Source organism: Tursiops truncatus, chromosome 6 (genome assembly GCF_011762595.2).
Source record: "Tursiops truncatus isolate mTurTru1 chromosome 6, mTurTru1.mat.Y, whole genome shotgun sequence".
NCBI lineage: Eukaryota > Metazoa > Chordata > Mammalia > Artiodactyla > Delphinidae > Tursiops > Tursiops truncatus.
In genome coordinates this window covers 67,407,307-67,423,271 of record NC_047039.1, presented here as the reverse complement: position 1 = coordinate 67,423,271, position 15,965 = coordinate 67,407,307, and the positions used below count along the sequence as shown (strand labels likewise).

The following is a 15,965-nucleotide window of genomic DNA, read 5'->3' as shown; positions in this document are numbered from 1 at the left end:
CCTTAGGTGCCAGTGGGTGCAGCAAAGCATGAGGCTGAATATCTCTTGTGCCTTTGGGATTGAGAAAGACTTTAGTTCTCTGTAGCAAATTAGCATATAAATAGGTGCTGTTGGAGTCCCAAATCCTGAGTGCACCAGGAATTGAAAATATGTGCAAGGGATTTAATTAGGAAACTCTTAGAATCTCCAATGAGACAGAAAACAGAGAAATCTTCAGTGAGGAAGAACTGCTTCCTGAACTTACCTTTCACTTCTTTCTTGTTTCCACCATAGTCAGGTCAGGAATTATAAGAATGAGACCATTTCTGTAGGACTGACCACGACAGAATGCCAGAGCTTGAAGAACCATGAGAGGTCATGTAACATGAGGATTCTTAACATGGAGCCTCTAGAATGGACCCTTTAACTTCCAGAGGTCAGTAAACCCCACAAAATCATAAAGTACTGTGTCAAAGGAGTTTCTGATCTTCTCAGAATGATAAAGGACCACCCATATAGCCTAGCACCTTCATTTTACCAATGATGAAACAATGATGCAAAGAATTGCAATGACTTTCCAAGGTCACATAAATATTTGTGGCAGGGATGGGGCCAGAATATGGGAATCTTCATATCTGGTGATTGATATCTCCAAGACTTTGAAAACAGCATATGAAGGTGGCTTAGTAAGAGCCCTTGGCAAGGAGCATGCCATTGCCAGGACTTGCAGTCTTTGTAATAGAAAATGCTAATTGACGGCTTACTTTGTGCTAGCCACTGTTCTAAGTACTTTACATATTAGCTCATTTGATTCTCATAATCACTGCATAAAGAACCCTAAGAATGGATGAATTGTAGGAGTTAACTTTTGAGTACAGAGAGGGAAACAAAGACTGGACGTGATGGTGAGATTTAGATGAAAAGGGGGACAGGGACCAGGAAAGACTGGCAGCGGGAAAGCTTTATGATAAGCCACATAGGAAAAGGTGGTCAAAAGAATAAATGATGTTCAGCTGTGATTTTCCCCACCTTAAAAAAAAGTAATTCAATATGTTGTTGTTCTTATCATCCCATTTTATTTATGAGGAAAAGAAAGTACAAAGAAATTAATTTATCTGCTAGGATTTAAAGTCCAGCAGTTTGGTTCCACAACCATGTTCATCATTACGCTATGCCATTTCTTTCTTTGAAATGATGATTAATGCCAACTGGGAGAATGAGCACCAAATCATTTACAGATCCACATTTTCATGAGATGTGAGAGAAGGTAATCTTGGCTCTGTTCCCGGGAACTTCTGCACTTCAACATGAGCCCTAGAATGAAGAAACACCATTGAGACGCTTTCAGTGATAAACGACAAGATGGTTATACACTAAAACGTCCACAGTAGTTACGTCTGAGTTCTCCAGTATGCAGTTTTATTTTTGCTTGGTGCTTTTCTGTTTTCCCAGTTTTCTACAAAGTATATCTGCCACTTTGATAGTCAAAAAGAAAATAAATATTATTTAAAAGATACTATACACAGTATAAGAAACCCAGAAGTTCATTGCCCCCTTTTTTGTCTCAAACCATTGGAAGGGATCCTTCTATAGACATTTGCTGTCAGGTTTTGGGCCTCTGGGGTGTATTCTTGTCTATCTTCAGAGTGCTTTTGTACAGTGGGAGTTTCAAGGGCTGACAGAACTGCTCTAATGCTTTCCTGGGTTGAAATATGGCACCATAGCACCAACCCCTAAAAGGAAACAGTTTTCCTTCAAACATTATCCAGAGGACACTTTGAATGGATGAATGGTAGGAGTTAACTTTTGTGTACAGAGAGGTAAACAAAGACTGGACATGATGGTGAGATTAAATGAAAAGGGGGAACAGGGGCCAGGAGAGACTGGCAGGGGGGAAAGCTTTAGGATAAGCCACATAGGAATAGGTGGTCTGAAGAATAAATGATGTTCAGCCCTGATTTCCACACCTTTAAAAAAAAAAGTAATTTAATATGCAACAGCCTTCAGTGCTATTCAGGAATGATCTATCAGTGTGTGTCTGTTATGCCAAAACTCAGAGTGGTTAATTATAGATAGAGCAGCATGAAATATGGCCTGCTCTGCATATAAGGCCATCAGGGACCCTCTCTGTTCCTTGCTGTCACTAAAGAGTGTCAGCACAGCTTAAAGATGGCACCCTATCTGCCAGCACCCCATTTACAAAACATTTTCAGAATAGATTTGTGGCTGGGAAGGTCTGTGTCATGGAGTTTGTTTCAGTTTCAAGTCTCAAATTAACGGATAATTCCTTGGAAAACCTACACGGAATTCATTTCTTTAAACTGTATCTGTTGGTATGAGCATCAGACCCTACCTTAGTCTTTCAGGAAACTTAACATTTCTCTAGTGTCAAGCTGCACCATAAGCAAGTTTGCCAATATTTTAGTAATAAAGTTCACAGAGTCACGTCTTGCTTAGATATTACTGTCATCAGGATATAAAGTATTTCAGTTCGGTAAGTTTTTTCAGAAGACTGAGTTTCATAACTTTAAGGTGTTAAGGCTATTTTCTCTAACTTTAAACACATGGGAGGAACATTTCTCAAATATGTGATACATTTCTGTCCCTTTTGAAACAAAGCACTGTACTCTGGGTGGCTAGGGGGTCACCACTGTACATGCAATTGATAATTCTCAGAAAGTATTGGTGCATATGTAGCAGTTTCCCCTTGCATGTAAGTCCCAGACTGCCTTCCTGGGTCAGTTTGTGTGTCTACGTTTGAATTTGTGATCTCTTTGCTTACTATCCATCCCACTTCCAGATACCATTTCTTCCTCTTACCCGTGTGCCAGTCACAGACATGTTGTATGAATTTTAATGACTTTCCTTAATCTCCTCGGTTCCAGGATTGCTTTAGGTAGTTGAGGTGATTAGACAAATGTTTTTTAGATAAGTGATATTTTGCTATGAGCAGCAATAGATATTTTAATGTTTTTTCAATAAATTCCCTTAATGATATGCTCTCAAAGTATTTAGAAGAGGTTAGTGGTCCCATTGTTTAGAAAGGTGGAGTGAGTGACGGGAGTCACAGAATTCTGTGTTGGTGATTGCGGCCTAAGACTTAGCCAGTCAGCAGCAGCCCATCAGTAGCATCACTGATGGTCTCCTAAATCTCCCAGGGGTCAGAGCTCTCATTCATTCATTCATTCATTCGTCAAAGTGGTAGTTTAAGAAGGATTAATTTTATACTTGCGTGTAGAATGATTTCAAAGCTATGGAGACTTAAGAGGGAACGGGGCTTCAAAGACATATAATGTTGAAAGCAATTGAAGCCAGTTAGAAGCAATTTCAATAATTTATCATGAAAAGTCACCTTTACTTGACAATCCTACTTGAACATGTTTTCTTCATCTATTAGCTTTGAGATTCTTCAACAACTATTACCTTTGACAATAAAACTCATTCATATGGTACAGTTCATTATTACAGGGATTTATACAAATGTCACCTGCAAATATCATGTAAGATCTGATATATCAATTGCTTACAAGCCTTACCACCTAAATGTAGTTGAATGTGTTATAAATAATGTGTTATAAATATAAATGTCCTGCTAGACATTTCACCTCTAATTCACCTTGCTTAAAATTTGATTTATCATATATTTTTTTCAAGTTATCCCCTTGTCCTAATATGCCTATATATTAATTCCAGTTTTTGAACAACTGCAGTATGCCACGCCCTACCCCAGGTACTTGAGACGCAATCACAGCCTGCAGAAATTTATGGGCTATAAAAGAATAACAATAAATCAAATTACACTAATAATTATTTTGTTACAATTATAATGAAGGCTATGAATTAGAATTTTAGCACATTATATGAGTGTAGTATTAAAACCAACTTTTTTAAACTTCATTTATGGGACCTCCATATCATGAAGTGTCTCCAGTGCTTATTGACTGTGCTGTCATTTAGCCTCTCATATCCATTTCTTTTTTTCTGTTTCCCATGTTTGCAAACTAATTCGACCTCTTCTTATTTCAGTAGGCATACTCTGCTGCCCTTCCATTCCAGGCCTTCTCCAATTTCTGTTTCAGTGACTTACAACCTCTTTCATACCTCTCTTCAGTTTTGTCTTATACCACACCTCCAGACGAAGCATCCACAAATGCCACATTGAAAGCAGAAGTACTCTGCTCTACAGACACCTTTGGTGGTCTTCCCTCACCAGCAAGATGAATGCCAGCCTTCTTAGACTGCATTCTAGGCTGTCCTCAGCCTGGCTCCAGCTGCCTACCCAGCCTTATTGTCTATTATTCCCTTAAACACAGTCTCCCCTCAGCCACCTTAGTCTACTCATTGTCTCCTGAATGTGCGTCTATGCACGTTATCAACTCCATCGGAAATGATCTCCCACCTTGGAGCATTCTATACCACCAAACTTCATATTTCAGTGTAGATTCTTCCTGTAAAGATGTTTACATCCTCAGAGGGTCCTTTCCTTTCTGAACTCGTAATAGTAATCTGCATTTCTTACTTAACAACATAGCCTTTCTATTGTTTCATTGTATTGCAATGTGTGATTACACACCTAAGGCTGATGGTTTCTAGATATCAAGGACTATGTCACTTTCAGGACATAGCACATGTTTTACATGAAGTAGGTGCCCAGTAAATATTGATTTCATAAAAGGATTCTAACTGTACTCTGCAAAGGTGAAGGCATTCTGTAGATCTATATCAGTGAGAATCTCCATAGGAATAGCGTGCCAGACTCCTCAGAGATGTCAAGTTTGAGAGCTTTCTGACTCTTCCAAGTGGAAGTTCATGGGAGGAGAGTAAGTGCTGTGATAGGAATTTATACTTGCTTTGATAATGTGAGTAAGATGGCCGGATTCCAGAGAAAGAAGACCAGTAGTGTTGTTTGGTTGTTTACTTTAGAAAGCAAGATTTGTCTTCCATGCCAGTTCTTATCTCATCAATATTTTATTTGCTGTTTTCCTCTTCTGAGAACGGAAGAGTAAGTATATTGGATTTTCATTTACTCAAAGAAACAAAAGTATTTAGTAAGCAATATCCAGTTTTAAGCATTGCTCTACTGGAGATAGTGAAGTTGGCATATATTTTGTAAAATTTGCCTTTGTGGTTTTCTAGTATGTTTGTATTGATAGTTCTTGCAATTAACAGAATATAAAGTACAAAGAAATGACTAAGTTTCCTAGGTTTTGAATAATAAATTGAAAGTATAAGAGAAAGAGGCCATTCAGACCGTAACGTTGACTGGCTTAATATAAAGATATAAAATGAAAATGACCTTATTACATTCATTGGCACAACATGCATTTTAATAAAGGCAGATAAATTAAAGCTATAGAGCATTATGAAACTGGTTTTCTGAACTCCTGAAGGTAAGATGCCATGTTCCTGGGCAAATGCAGGGCAGTGGCACTGGGGATTGCAGGTGGTTGTTTAATATTTATTATTAATCTTTGTTGGAAGTTAGTATATGTCTTTAAATTTTCATTACCCAGCTGTGGCTCACTGTAGACATTTCCAGACCTTAGAGTCGTGAAGCAACTGCAGAGGTGAGAGTTGCCCATTCTAACCCACCTTTGTAAGCTCTTCAGTGGTTGGAGGGGAAGCTTTGATTACATGGTCACTATAGGCTTTGGGGTCAGCAAGGTCACAAGCCCTGTATCAGGGGTCCCCAAGACCACCCTCCCCTGCCCCACTAGGTTTGGTGATTCACTAGGGACACTCAAAAGACTTATACAGTCATCCTCATGGCTAGGATGTGTTACAGGGAAAGGACACAAAGCAAAATCAACAACAGGATGAGATGCATGGGGTAAAGTCTAAAGAAAACTAAATACAAGCTTCTGTGCTTTCTCCCAGTAGAGTCATACAGGACATGCTTAATCCCCCCAGCAGTAGTTGTGAAAATGTTTGTGAAATACTGTCTACCATGTAAGCTTATTAGACTCTCAGTGCCCAGGGTTTTTACTGCGGACTAGTCATGTAGGCACCCTCTGCCTAGCACATACCAGAATTCCAGACTCCCAGAAAGAAAGCAGGTGTTCAGCAAAAAACATATTGTTTGTACAGTTTAGACACAGTGAGCCACTCTCATCAGTTCTGGAAAGGGTGGGAATCTTCTCAATATCCAGGTGTCCTGTTGCCAGCCAAGGGCCAACCTTGCAAACAGGACTTCTAGGCATAGCAGTCTCAGGTCTGCTGTGCTGTTTGTACATACCACCCAACCTCCATGTGCAACTGCATTGAGGACTATGTGATTGGGATGTCCCAAGCCACCAAGTTATCTCTGTCCTTATGCATTCATTTGTTCATTTAGAAGATTACATATTCTACATGGCCTTGCATGAAGTGGCTTCTGTCCGCCTCTCTAGCTGCATCTGATGCCACTGCTCTCTTTATTAATAAGTCAGGCACCCTGGCTTTCTTTCAGTTCTTCAGTGCTCCAAGTGGTTTCCTATTTCAGGGCCTTGCTGTACACTGCACCTGGCTGAGCACTGTACATCCTTCAGCTCTTACCCTGGCAATTACTTATTGAGGGATGTCTTCCCTGACCCTCCAGATGAAATAAGGACCCACTTGTTACTCTCTGAGCACTCTGTCCTCCTTCTCAGCATTGATGACAATTGTAATTAAATACTTATCAATACATTTTTTTAAATAGTAAGGTTTTTTTTTAATTTATTAATTTATTTCTTTTTGGCTGCATTGGGTCTTCGTTGCTGCACTGGGGCTTTTGCTAGTTGCAGCGAACAGGGGCTACTCTTCATTGCGGTGCGTGGGCTTCTTATTGCGGTGGCCTCTCTTGTTGAAGAGCACGGGCTGAAGGCTCACGGGCTTCAGTAGTTGTGGCTCACAGGCTCAGTAGTTGTGGCTCATGGGCTGTATAGCGCAGGCTCGGTAGTTGTGGCACATGGGCTTAGTTGGTCCGTGGCATGTGGGATCTTCCCAGACCAGGGCTTGAGCCCATGTCCCCTGCGTTGGCCAGTGGATTCTTAACCACTGTACCACCAGGGAGGTCCATCAATACATTTTAATTTAATATTTACCTTCTCTGTAGATGTATGTATCTGATGGGGCTGGGATCGTATCTGTCTTGTTTGTTGCTGTATTCCTGGATGACTAGTACCTGTGAACAACCAGCGTTTGTTTAATGAAAGAATACAATTCTTTCACTTTTAATGCTCTGAAAAATAAAGCATGGCCCCATCACAGATGAATTCACTACATTGGACTCAAGGCAGATAAACATATAATTAGGGTGCATGTACTAAGTATCGGAACAGACAATGACTTGTGCCTCATGCATGAGATTTTGAGTCCTTCTATCACAGGGTAAGGAGAGTGTTTCCACAGAGAGTTGCCCTCTTCACAGTGGCTTCCCAGGGGAGTCTGGGGAGTCAGGTGGGCCTGGGTTTGAAACCTAGCTTTGAAATCTACTTACTGGATGACTTTGGGCCAGTTACTGAGCTTCCAAGAGACTTATTTTTCCTGTCTTTAAAGTGAGGGCACTAAGCCCACCTTAGAAGTTGGGAGGATGACGTTGTGAAATCAGATATCTAAGTGCTGAGCACAGTGTCTGGCATGCAGGGAGGACTCAGTAAATGGTGGCTTTGATCAGGGAACTGTCAAGCTGGATAGGAGCCTCCAGGTCATACTCTCTCCTCTCACCTAACCAAGAAGAATCTTTTTAAATCTCCTGCCACGTATCACAGTCCTTTTAGAAAGCTGGTCCCTGGGAGCTGATCCAGTTCAATTGCTTCAGTTCTTGTGTTTATTGATTGCCCGTCTGCCCACTGTAACTTCTAACCTTAGGATCCAGTTTTGTATTCTGGGGCAACACAGAACACGGCTATCGCTCTTCTGCATTTCGGACCTTCAACTATATGAAGGCAGCTGTCAGATCCCACTTAGACCTTCTTCTTCTAGACTGAATATCTGTAGTGCCTTCAACCTCTCCTCACATACTGTCATTTCCAGACCTTCCTGGTTTCCAGATCGCTTGAAGTCTTGGCTGCCTCCCTCCCCACACATGCTCCGTTTGGGTGGTGTATCAGTCAGGGTTCTTCAGAGAAGCAGAACCAGTATGTATATATTTTAAGGAATTGGCCCATGCAGTTGCCAGCACTGGCAAGTCCAGAATCTGTAGAGAAGGCCCCAGCAGGAAGCTCAGGCAGGAGCTGATGCTGCAGTCTGGAGGCAGAATCTCTTCTTCCTGGGAAACCTCAGTTTTTGCTCTGAAGGCCTTCACTTGATTAGATGAGGCCCACCCACCTACATTATCAACGGTGAGCTGCTTAAAGTTAACCACATCTATAAAATACCTTCACAGCGATGCCTAAGTAGTGTCTGATGAAATAACTGGGCACTGTCATCTAACCAAGTTGCCATAAAAGTAACTATCACAGATGATATACTTAAACTATGATGCCAGAACTGAGCATGAAACATTCGCTCTGACTAGAGTCCAACACGGGAGAGTGTTAGCTCCCTGGATCTGAAAACTACTTTTGTGTTAATGTGGTCTAAGATTTTATTAAATTTTTAAAAAATAGCCAGGCCACACAGACTTGTTGGTGCTAAACATATCTGCTACCTTTGCATGCAGGGGGCATGGACTCTGCTGCAGAAGCTCCGGGTACAGGTAAGAGGGTGCCTGACAACAAAGGAAAACCCCAGATCAGAGGAAGTGGGGGGAGGGAGGGATTCTGTCAAGGAGCCTGGAGGAGGGAAGGAGACAGTGTTCTTTGACACAGTCCTACTTTGTTTCCAGTAGCCTTTAACATACCCTTCATCTCCCAACCAACTCTTCTGTTCACATGTCCCTAACTGCCACCCAGAAGCTAGTAGCATAACACTAGTTAATAGTAACTTACAGTGTTATTTCTCCTATAGGTTATTTATAGCCTAATAGATGACTCTTGAAATTTGAAAAAAAAAGTCATAGCAATGTATTTATTGCAGCAGAGCTTCAGGCTCCAGAGGCAGGCAGGGAGGGAGATATTTTTGGAAACAGGCACAAGATCCATCAGGTGGACCAGCTACTCTCCATTCCTGACATCTCTTCACTGTCCCTGTCAGGAGGCTGTGAAGGAGGTCAGGAGGCTGACCTCTGCGAGAACTGTGTGCACTCGGTTAGCCTTGCAAGGCCAGCCCTCCTACATCTAGGCAGCTGTGCTGCCTCTGGCCCCGGGTTGTTTTTCTAATTCCCATATTAATATTAAGAGGGACTGAGCAGCTGACGAATCAGCAGGAGAAAACAGGAGAATAGAGCACGTTACTTCAAAAATATTGTAGCCTGCAGTACCCATCAGTCAGAGCTCTGGATTTGAAGCTACTGCCAGGTGGCTGCAGAACTTGCTTAAAACATGTATATAGTAGCTTCTGGAAAAGCATCAAGGCTTGCACTGGGCTATGCCCTGGGTTATTTTGTTCATAAGTGGTATCAGTTTGTAGTGCAGTATTTCACAGACTATGATACCCATACTATTGGTGACTCACAGATAATTTTAGGTGGTACAAGGATGATCATATTTTATTCTAGACTTGTGTGCTTATTTATTTTAGTATATATTCTTGTGAAATGTGTTGTAAGGTTATATTCATATTCATATATTCATATATTTTAATGCTTATTTTAAAAGTATAGTTGTCTCACTGAGCTATATAAAAGTATAGCTGTTGCATACTGCTTAAGACAACATTAAGGTAAAAATTTGAGGCTATTTAAAGAAAAATGTTCAATAGATAATAGTACAGATAGTATACAGATATGGTAAAAGTTATGATAGTGACATGAGAATGACCACAATTAGAAAACACATGTCCAATGAGTAAAGTCTGGGCTTTACTATCCGACCTTTGTTCTGATATCAGTTCTATTATGGCCTCTTTATGGTCTTTTGTGTCTCATCGATAAAATGGAAATGTTAATACTTAACCTTTAAGATAGGTTTGAGGATTAGAGCTAATAATACTAAGTGCCAGGCTCATCATAGGTACTCCATAAATAGAAATTATTGCTTTTAGTATTTTAGATCTGTTAGAAGAAAATGGCACAATTATCAAAAAGATGAGATCAAAGGCTAGAGATCTAGCATAAGACATAAAGACAGAAAACTATTTAAGTTGTGAGACTGCATCAGTGTAGTAGTTCATTTGACTGTGTTTAGAGCACTTCATTATCTGACGCTAGCTTCAGATACAAAAGTAGAACATGAAGACACAATTGGGGAGGCCAGGCTAGACTCAGAAGTAGACTCAGTGGTATAGAAAGTGTCATGAAAGATTTTTCAGTTAAAAGTTCAGAGAGGAAGGACTGACAGCTCTCTGGCCCTTCAGAGGAAAGGGAGAAGGTGACGTGGACCCTCTGGTCCAGCAGAGGAGCAGTGAGAGGGGCATGGAGATCCAGTTCTGCATCAGGGGTCTCATGAGCCCATTACATGGGTGTCTGGAGACAGTAAAATGAAAACAACAGTACAGACTGAATCGTTTATCCTCTTCCTCTATTTTGTTGAAACCTAAAATAGGACACTTTGTCACTAAACTCCCAAGCCTCCAAAGCATTTCCTTGTCACTGTTTTGTCCATCTTAGTCAATGCACTAATAAGCTTTTCCTCACAAGGGAGGTCAGGTTCTGGAGTGTGGATGAACCCAAGGATGCTATATTAGTTTGCTAGGCTTGCTGTAACAAAGTACCACAGACTGGGTGGCTTAAACACAGAAATTTATTTTCTCACTCTTCTGGAGGCTATAATTCTGAGGTCAAGGTGTCAGCAGGGTTAGTTTCTTCTGAGGCCTCTCTCCTTGGCTTGCAAATGTACGTGTTCTCCCTGTGTCTTCACTTTGTGCTTGTCTGTGCCCAAATTTCCTATTCTTGAAAAGACACCAGTCATACTGGATTATCGTCCTCCCTCATGACCTCATTGTACCTGAAGTACCTCTGTAAGGCCCCATCTCCAAATATAGTCACGTTCTGTGATACTGAGGGTTAGGACTTCAACGTGTGAATTTGGGGAGACACAACTCTGCCCATACACATGTTTGCTAACTGCTCCTGGAAGAAAAGAATTCACACAGTATGACCTGCTGACTAGACCACAAGCTTCATCTTCATTTCAATGAAGAGTGTCTAATTATCTGTATCTTTGCAGTGTTTCCTAAAGATTAGAGTTGAATAATCATCCTTCTCTGAAGTTTTAAAATTAATAAAATCAGATATCGTTTCAACACGTTACGAAAAGATTACAATAAGAGGCAGCACACTGTTATTGGTATCTTAATTTCCCTTCACAGCTAATGAGTACTTTGTAAACACTGGAATATAATTTATTCTTCTTCAATTTTTCTAGTCCCAATTCTACTCCCAGACATGTTATTTTAATATATCTTTAAGATGGATATGAATCATGACTCTGCCACTAGCTGCTGGAGTGGCGTTGGGCAATTTTGCCCATCTGGGTCACAGTCTATTGCTGTGTAGAATGGGGATGATAATTACCTGATAGGGAGGCTAAGGGGATAACAGGAGATAATGGTTCTAAAGTGCTTTGTACAATGCCTGGCATATAGCAGGCGCTCAATACATGATAAGTAAAGCTCTAAGGGTTATTTGTATACAGGGTATATAGAAATGGATTCTTAGCTGTCGGATTAGGAAGAACTAAAAAGGAAGATGTGGTCCCCTTCAACTCATGCTCTCTGTCAAGAACAGAAGCTATTCTGGATTACTACCAAATCATTCATTAAAATCAACATTCATTCACAAGCTCAGAAGGACATGCTCACATTGAACTGTAGTGGCTTCAGCACATGTAATATTATCTTCAAGGAATTGGCATAAAGATCTGAATCCTTATGACTTCTATCTACATTATCCATTCCTTTAAGAGAGCAAGCAGCCAGGCTAGAGATTATATAATAGGTGTCAGAGCAGATAGCACAAAGCAGTAAGTGATACCGCCTGGACATGCATGCATTCTGATTCATCTGAAGCTACCTTTTTGGAAAAATGGTCCACTTGGATATAAGAAAGGATGTGTACTGAATGTTGTCCTGCTACTCACAAGCCCTGACTTTAAAAATATTTGCTGAAAAGTAGGGAATTGGACCCTTTGTCTTTCCCCTCTTGATTCTGTTGCTCACCCTGAATACTCTACTTTTCTAAGCACTATATTTGAAATCTTGTAGACACCTGTAATTTCCTCCATTTTATTCTCTATTTCCAATGGTGTCTAATTATCCTTAGACTGCTTCCTTGTTATTTTTATATGTCTGTTGTATGGACTTTACCTTAAGTTCTCACTAATTCTTGACAAGATTATTATTTTTATAACTAGTCTCCTTGACTTTATTCTCTTTCCTCTCCAATCCATCCACTTACCCGATTAAGTTTCTTAAAATGTGACTCTCTTCAACCCAGCACTTGAAAAAGTGAATATTTAGTTAGCAGACTGCCTCCAAAATGGTTTAAGCACAACCTAATCTCTGGCTTCAACATAACTAAACAGCACCTTACCTCCTAACTTGTGTTTCAAATGAACTGGAATCTCCAAATCTGTTCTGAACTCACTACTTAAACTACATATGTAGCAAACATTTGTAGATACGAGTGCTTAGTATCTACCACGCATTGTGTGGAGTGATTTATATGTATTTTCAAGTCACCACATTAACTCTATAAGAAATATTTGTAAGATACTGTTATTATCTTTATTTTATAGGCTGGAAGTGGGGCTGAGGAGGTTAAGTGGCTTTCCCCAGGTCACACAACTAGCAGTGATGGAGCTGGGTTTACCTGACTCCAAAGCCTGCCTTCTGCCCCAAATGCTGCTTCTTCATATCTGCCAGTCAGACCTTTAAGGTACATCTGAAGCATCTCCACTAGTTAAAATTGTAAGTTCCTTTATTATAGGGACCGTGGAGATGCCACTATATGTATGTATGTATGTGTGTGTGTGTGTGTATATTTATATATATATATATTTGGTGCTCATAAGATCTAGCATAGTGTTAGCCTCATAACAGATACTCAATACCTGTTTGAGTGGACAGAACAGACGATTTCAGATGAAGCATAAAACAAAAGTAAAAAAGTGGTATGCAGTGCCACTGTAAACATAAACAAAAGCTGAGCTGAATTAAATTTCATTTCAGTGCACAACTACCTCAGTCTGCCTCAAGGGCAGAATAAACAGATTCTGTGAACTTTATGAGTTCATACCTATAAAAGAACATTGCTCATGTGTGGCCTCCTCTGAGAGGGAATAAAGTTTCATATCAGGCATCCTGAATAACTGAAGATGCAGAACTCTGCACATGGGGAAACATCTTGGCCAGTCAACAAAATCAGGCTGCTGCCCTCCTGGGGACCATTTTGTTTGCTTAGCATCCACTCAACTTACTGGGTTGTTTTGGGCAAGACTTCACCTCTTTGACCAAGTTCCTCATCTCTAATGCAGAGGGGCTGGTGGAGATAGTAACAGCTACCGTGACATACTAGCACAGCTAGTATGAGCAGAGCTAGGGTTTAAGCCAACTAACTGAATTTAAAGCCTTAATGCTACTATTTTAAGTCCCTTGCATCTGTAAAATTCAGTGAATCTCCCACATGTTCTCTCTGACTCTGAGTTGGTTGGAGGCTCTTACACTCCCTTGTCTGAGGATCCTTTACTCTGTTTTGTGATGTTTGGTAATGATTTTTGTACTTCTAGCCCATGCGGGACCTGCTGGAGGGATCTCAGCCATTATGCAGCCTTGTCTGGCTCACATCTGCTGAGGGCTGCTGGCTGGGGAGGGTGTGCAGGCAGAGCAGACAGTAGAACAAAGCTTCTTTTGCCAAGTCCGTGTCACTGAGAGGCGATTCGATACTTAAATTAAAATTTTACATATTTCAAATTTCAAATATTTTCAAATTGTCACATAACCTCTCTAAAAGAACTGAAAAATAACACATTTTTCAAAATTGGGTAGTGGAATTGTAGGTGGCATCTGCACCTCTTTTATAATCTTGTTTTCATACACAATCAGCAGGTTGACCCTCATCTTCTGCCACCGTGACCTTGAAAGAAGACCTGAAATTCTCAGGGCCACAGACTGTGTGTGTGTATTTAACAATAAATCTTTTTACTTTTGGGACACTTTCCCTTCACAATCTCTGGAGTGATATAAGAGGTACTTAAATGAATGCGAAAGGAAATGAGTGGACAGCACTGTATATTGTGAGGATAATGAGGCAGGATGAGTTAGCTTGAAAGGCCCAGCATTGCACAGACATCTGCAGAGGTCAGTTGTGGCTCAAGCTTTGAAGAGACTTTTCTTCAGCAGGGATTGGAAATAGATGATCTTGAGGTCCCTTCCAGGTTGTTTAATTGCAAGATTTACTGCTAGACTGGAAGATACTTTCCCTCTTCCCTCTCTGCTCAGTTTTTTTTCTTTTTCATAGCATGGTTCTGTAAAAAAGGTACGTTAGTTTTCTCTGTGTTATAAAACTCCAGATGCATCGCTGATGCCAAGAGAGTTACTGAGATGCACTTTGGGTAGGTGTAAATATTGTTTTGTTATTGTATTTTTGTAATAGTGTGATTTTTTGCTATGAAAGTACAGCTTCTGATGGTCATTTCAGTAAAAAAGAGAAATAACTACCTCACATGAACTTATGGGAAGTTCATTTTATCTGGTGAAACTGAGTTTTGCTTTGTGCACTGAAGGAAGCAAATGATGGTACCTTGGCCATTTGCAGCAAACTCTTAGATACCTGGAGTTGTAGGTGTTTTTAGAAGGTTATATGTGTTTTGGCTCAGCTAGTGAGTAGAGGTGGAAACAAGCCTTCAGTATGACCTATAAGGTTAAAATTACTGTAAAATAATTATGATGAGCACTAGTTATTTTCTGCTGTCAATAGGTGGAGTGAAGGTCGTGAAGCATGGAGCATTCGTGGCCTCACTCTGGTGTGCACACCCTGTGTAGACATAACTGATGGAACTGGCAGTCTTTCCTGACTTGGATCAAGACCTCAGAATCCTTTCTCAACACAACAATTCAGGAAGTTGCTATCATCTAATGAGAATGATCTACCACCTAAAACCCAATTGCTATTCTGAGATTCATCCCTGTGGGCATCCAAGAAATAGATATGGGTTCTAAATACAACATATTTAATTTAGCTTGATTTGCATTAATGAGTATGAATTCTTGATCTGCCATTTACTAGCTGTGTGACCTTGGCCAAGTTTCTTAACTTATCTCATTCCTTTAGTATTAAATGGAGATAATAATATGTACCATGAACATATAAACATGGTTCCTTAACATGAAGCCACGTTGTGCCCTAAATTTTCACTCTCCCCCATGATACAGAACCAACCACTTACTGTCTTTAAACTTTCTCCTTCACCCTGCCTGCTTTTCTTCTCCTTCTGATACAGTTCTTCCAATGCCAGGAATATGTTTGATTAAGAGATGTAGTACAGAAGCAGATAAGACATGCCAGACCTGAACACTAATGAGGATGAAATTAAATGATAATGGATTTTCCTCTCCTATCCCCTAGATAATGATGAGACTGAAATGAACACCAAAACTGTGTTCTTCAGTAATCCATGGTGACAGTAAAAAGAAACAGCCAAACAACATATTGGCCTCAATATTCGGAGCACATTTGGAATGCAGAGTAAGACTGAACAATCCTCCATTTCCCTTTCTCTCTTCTTTTGTGTAGTATAGTCTGAGCAGGTATGTGGGTGAGGCAGTGTGCTCCCCCCAGGTGGGGGAGGGACACTAGGCTTGGGACTCAGAATACTTGTGCTCGGGTGTCAGCTCCATAACTGACTACCTGTGTATCTTTGGATACATGGCTTCCCAGCTTCCTGATCTTCATAATGGAGGAGAATGATGTTATCGACCTCACAGCAGTGTTGAAATGAGATAATGAATTTAGTAATGCATTTCGTAAACTGCAAAGCACTTAAACA

The 15,965-nt window shown here is 40.5% G+C and overlaps 1 long non-coding RNA gene across 1 annotated transcript; it reads left to right on the top strand.

The window, feature by feature from the left end:
• Nucleotides 1-348: 348 nt before the first annotated feature.
• On the top strand, nt 349-15,595 carry LOC141278882 (uncharacterized). The gene is made up of 3 exons (XR_012332279.1): nt 349-415; nt 8,603-8,638; nt 15,545-15,595. It is a non-coding gene; the product is annotated as an uncharacterized lncRNA (long non-coding RNA).
• Nucleotides 15,596-15,965: the final 370 nt, after the last annotated feature.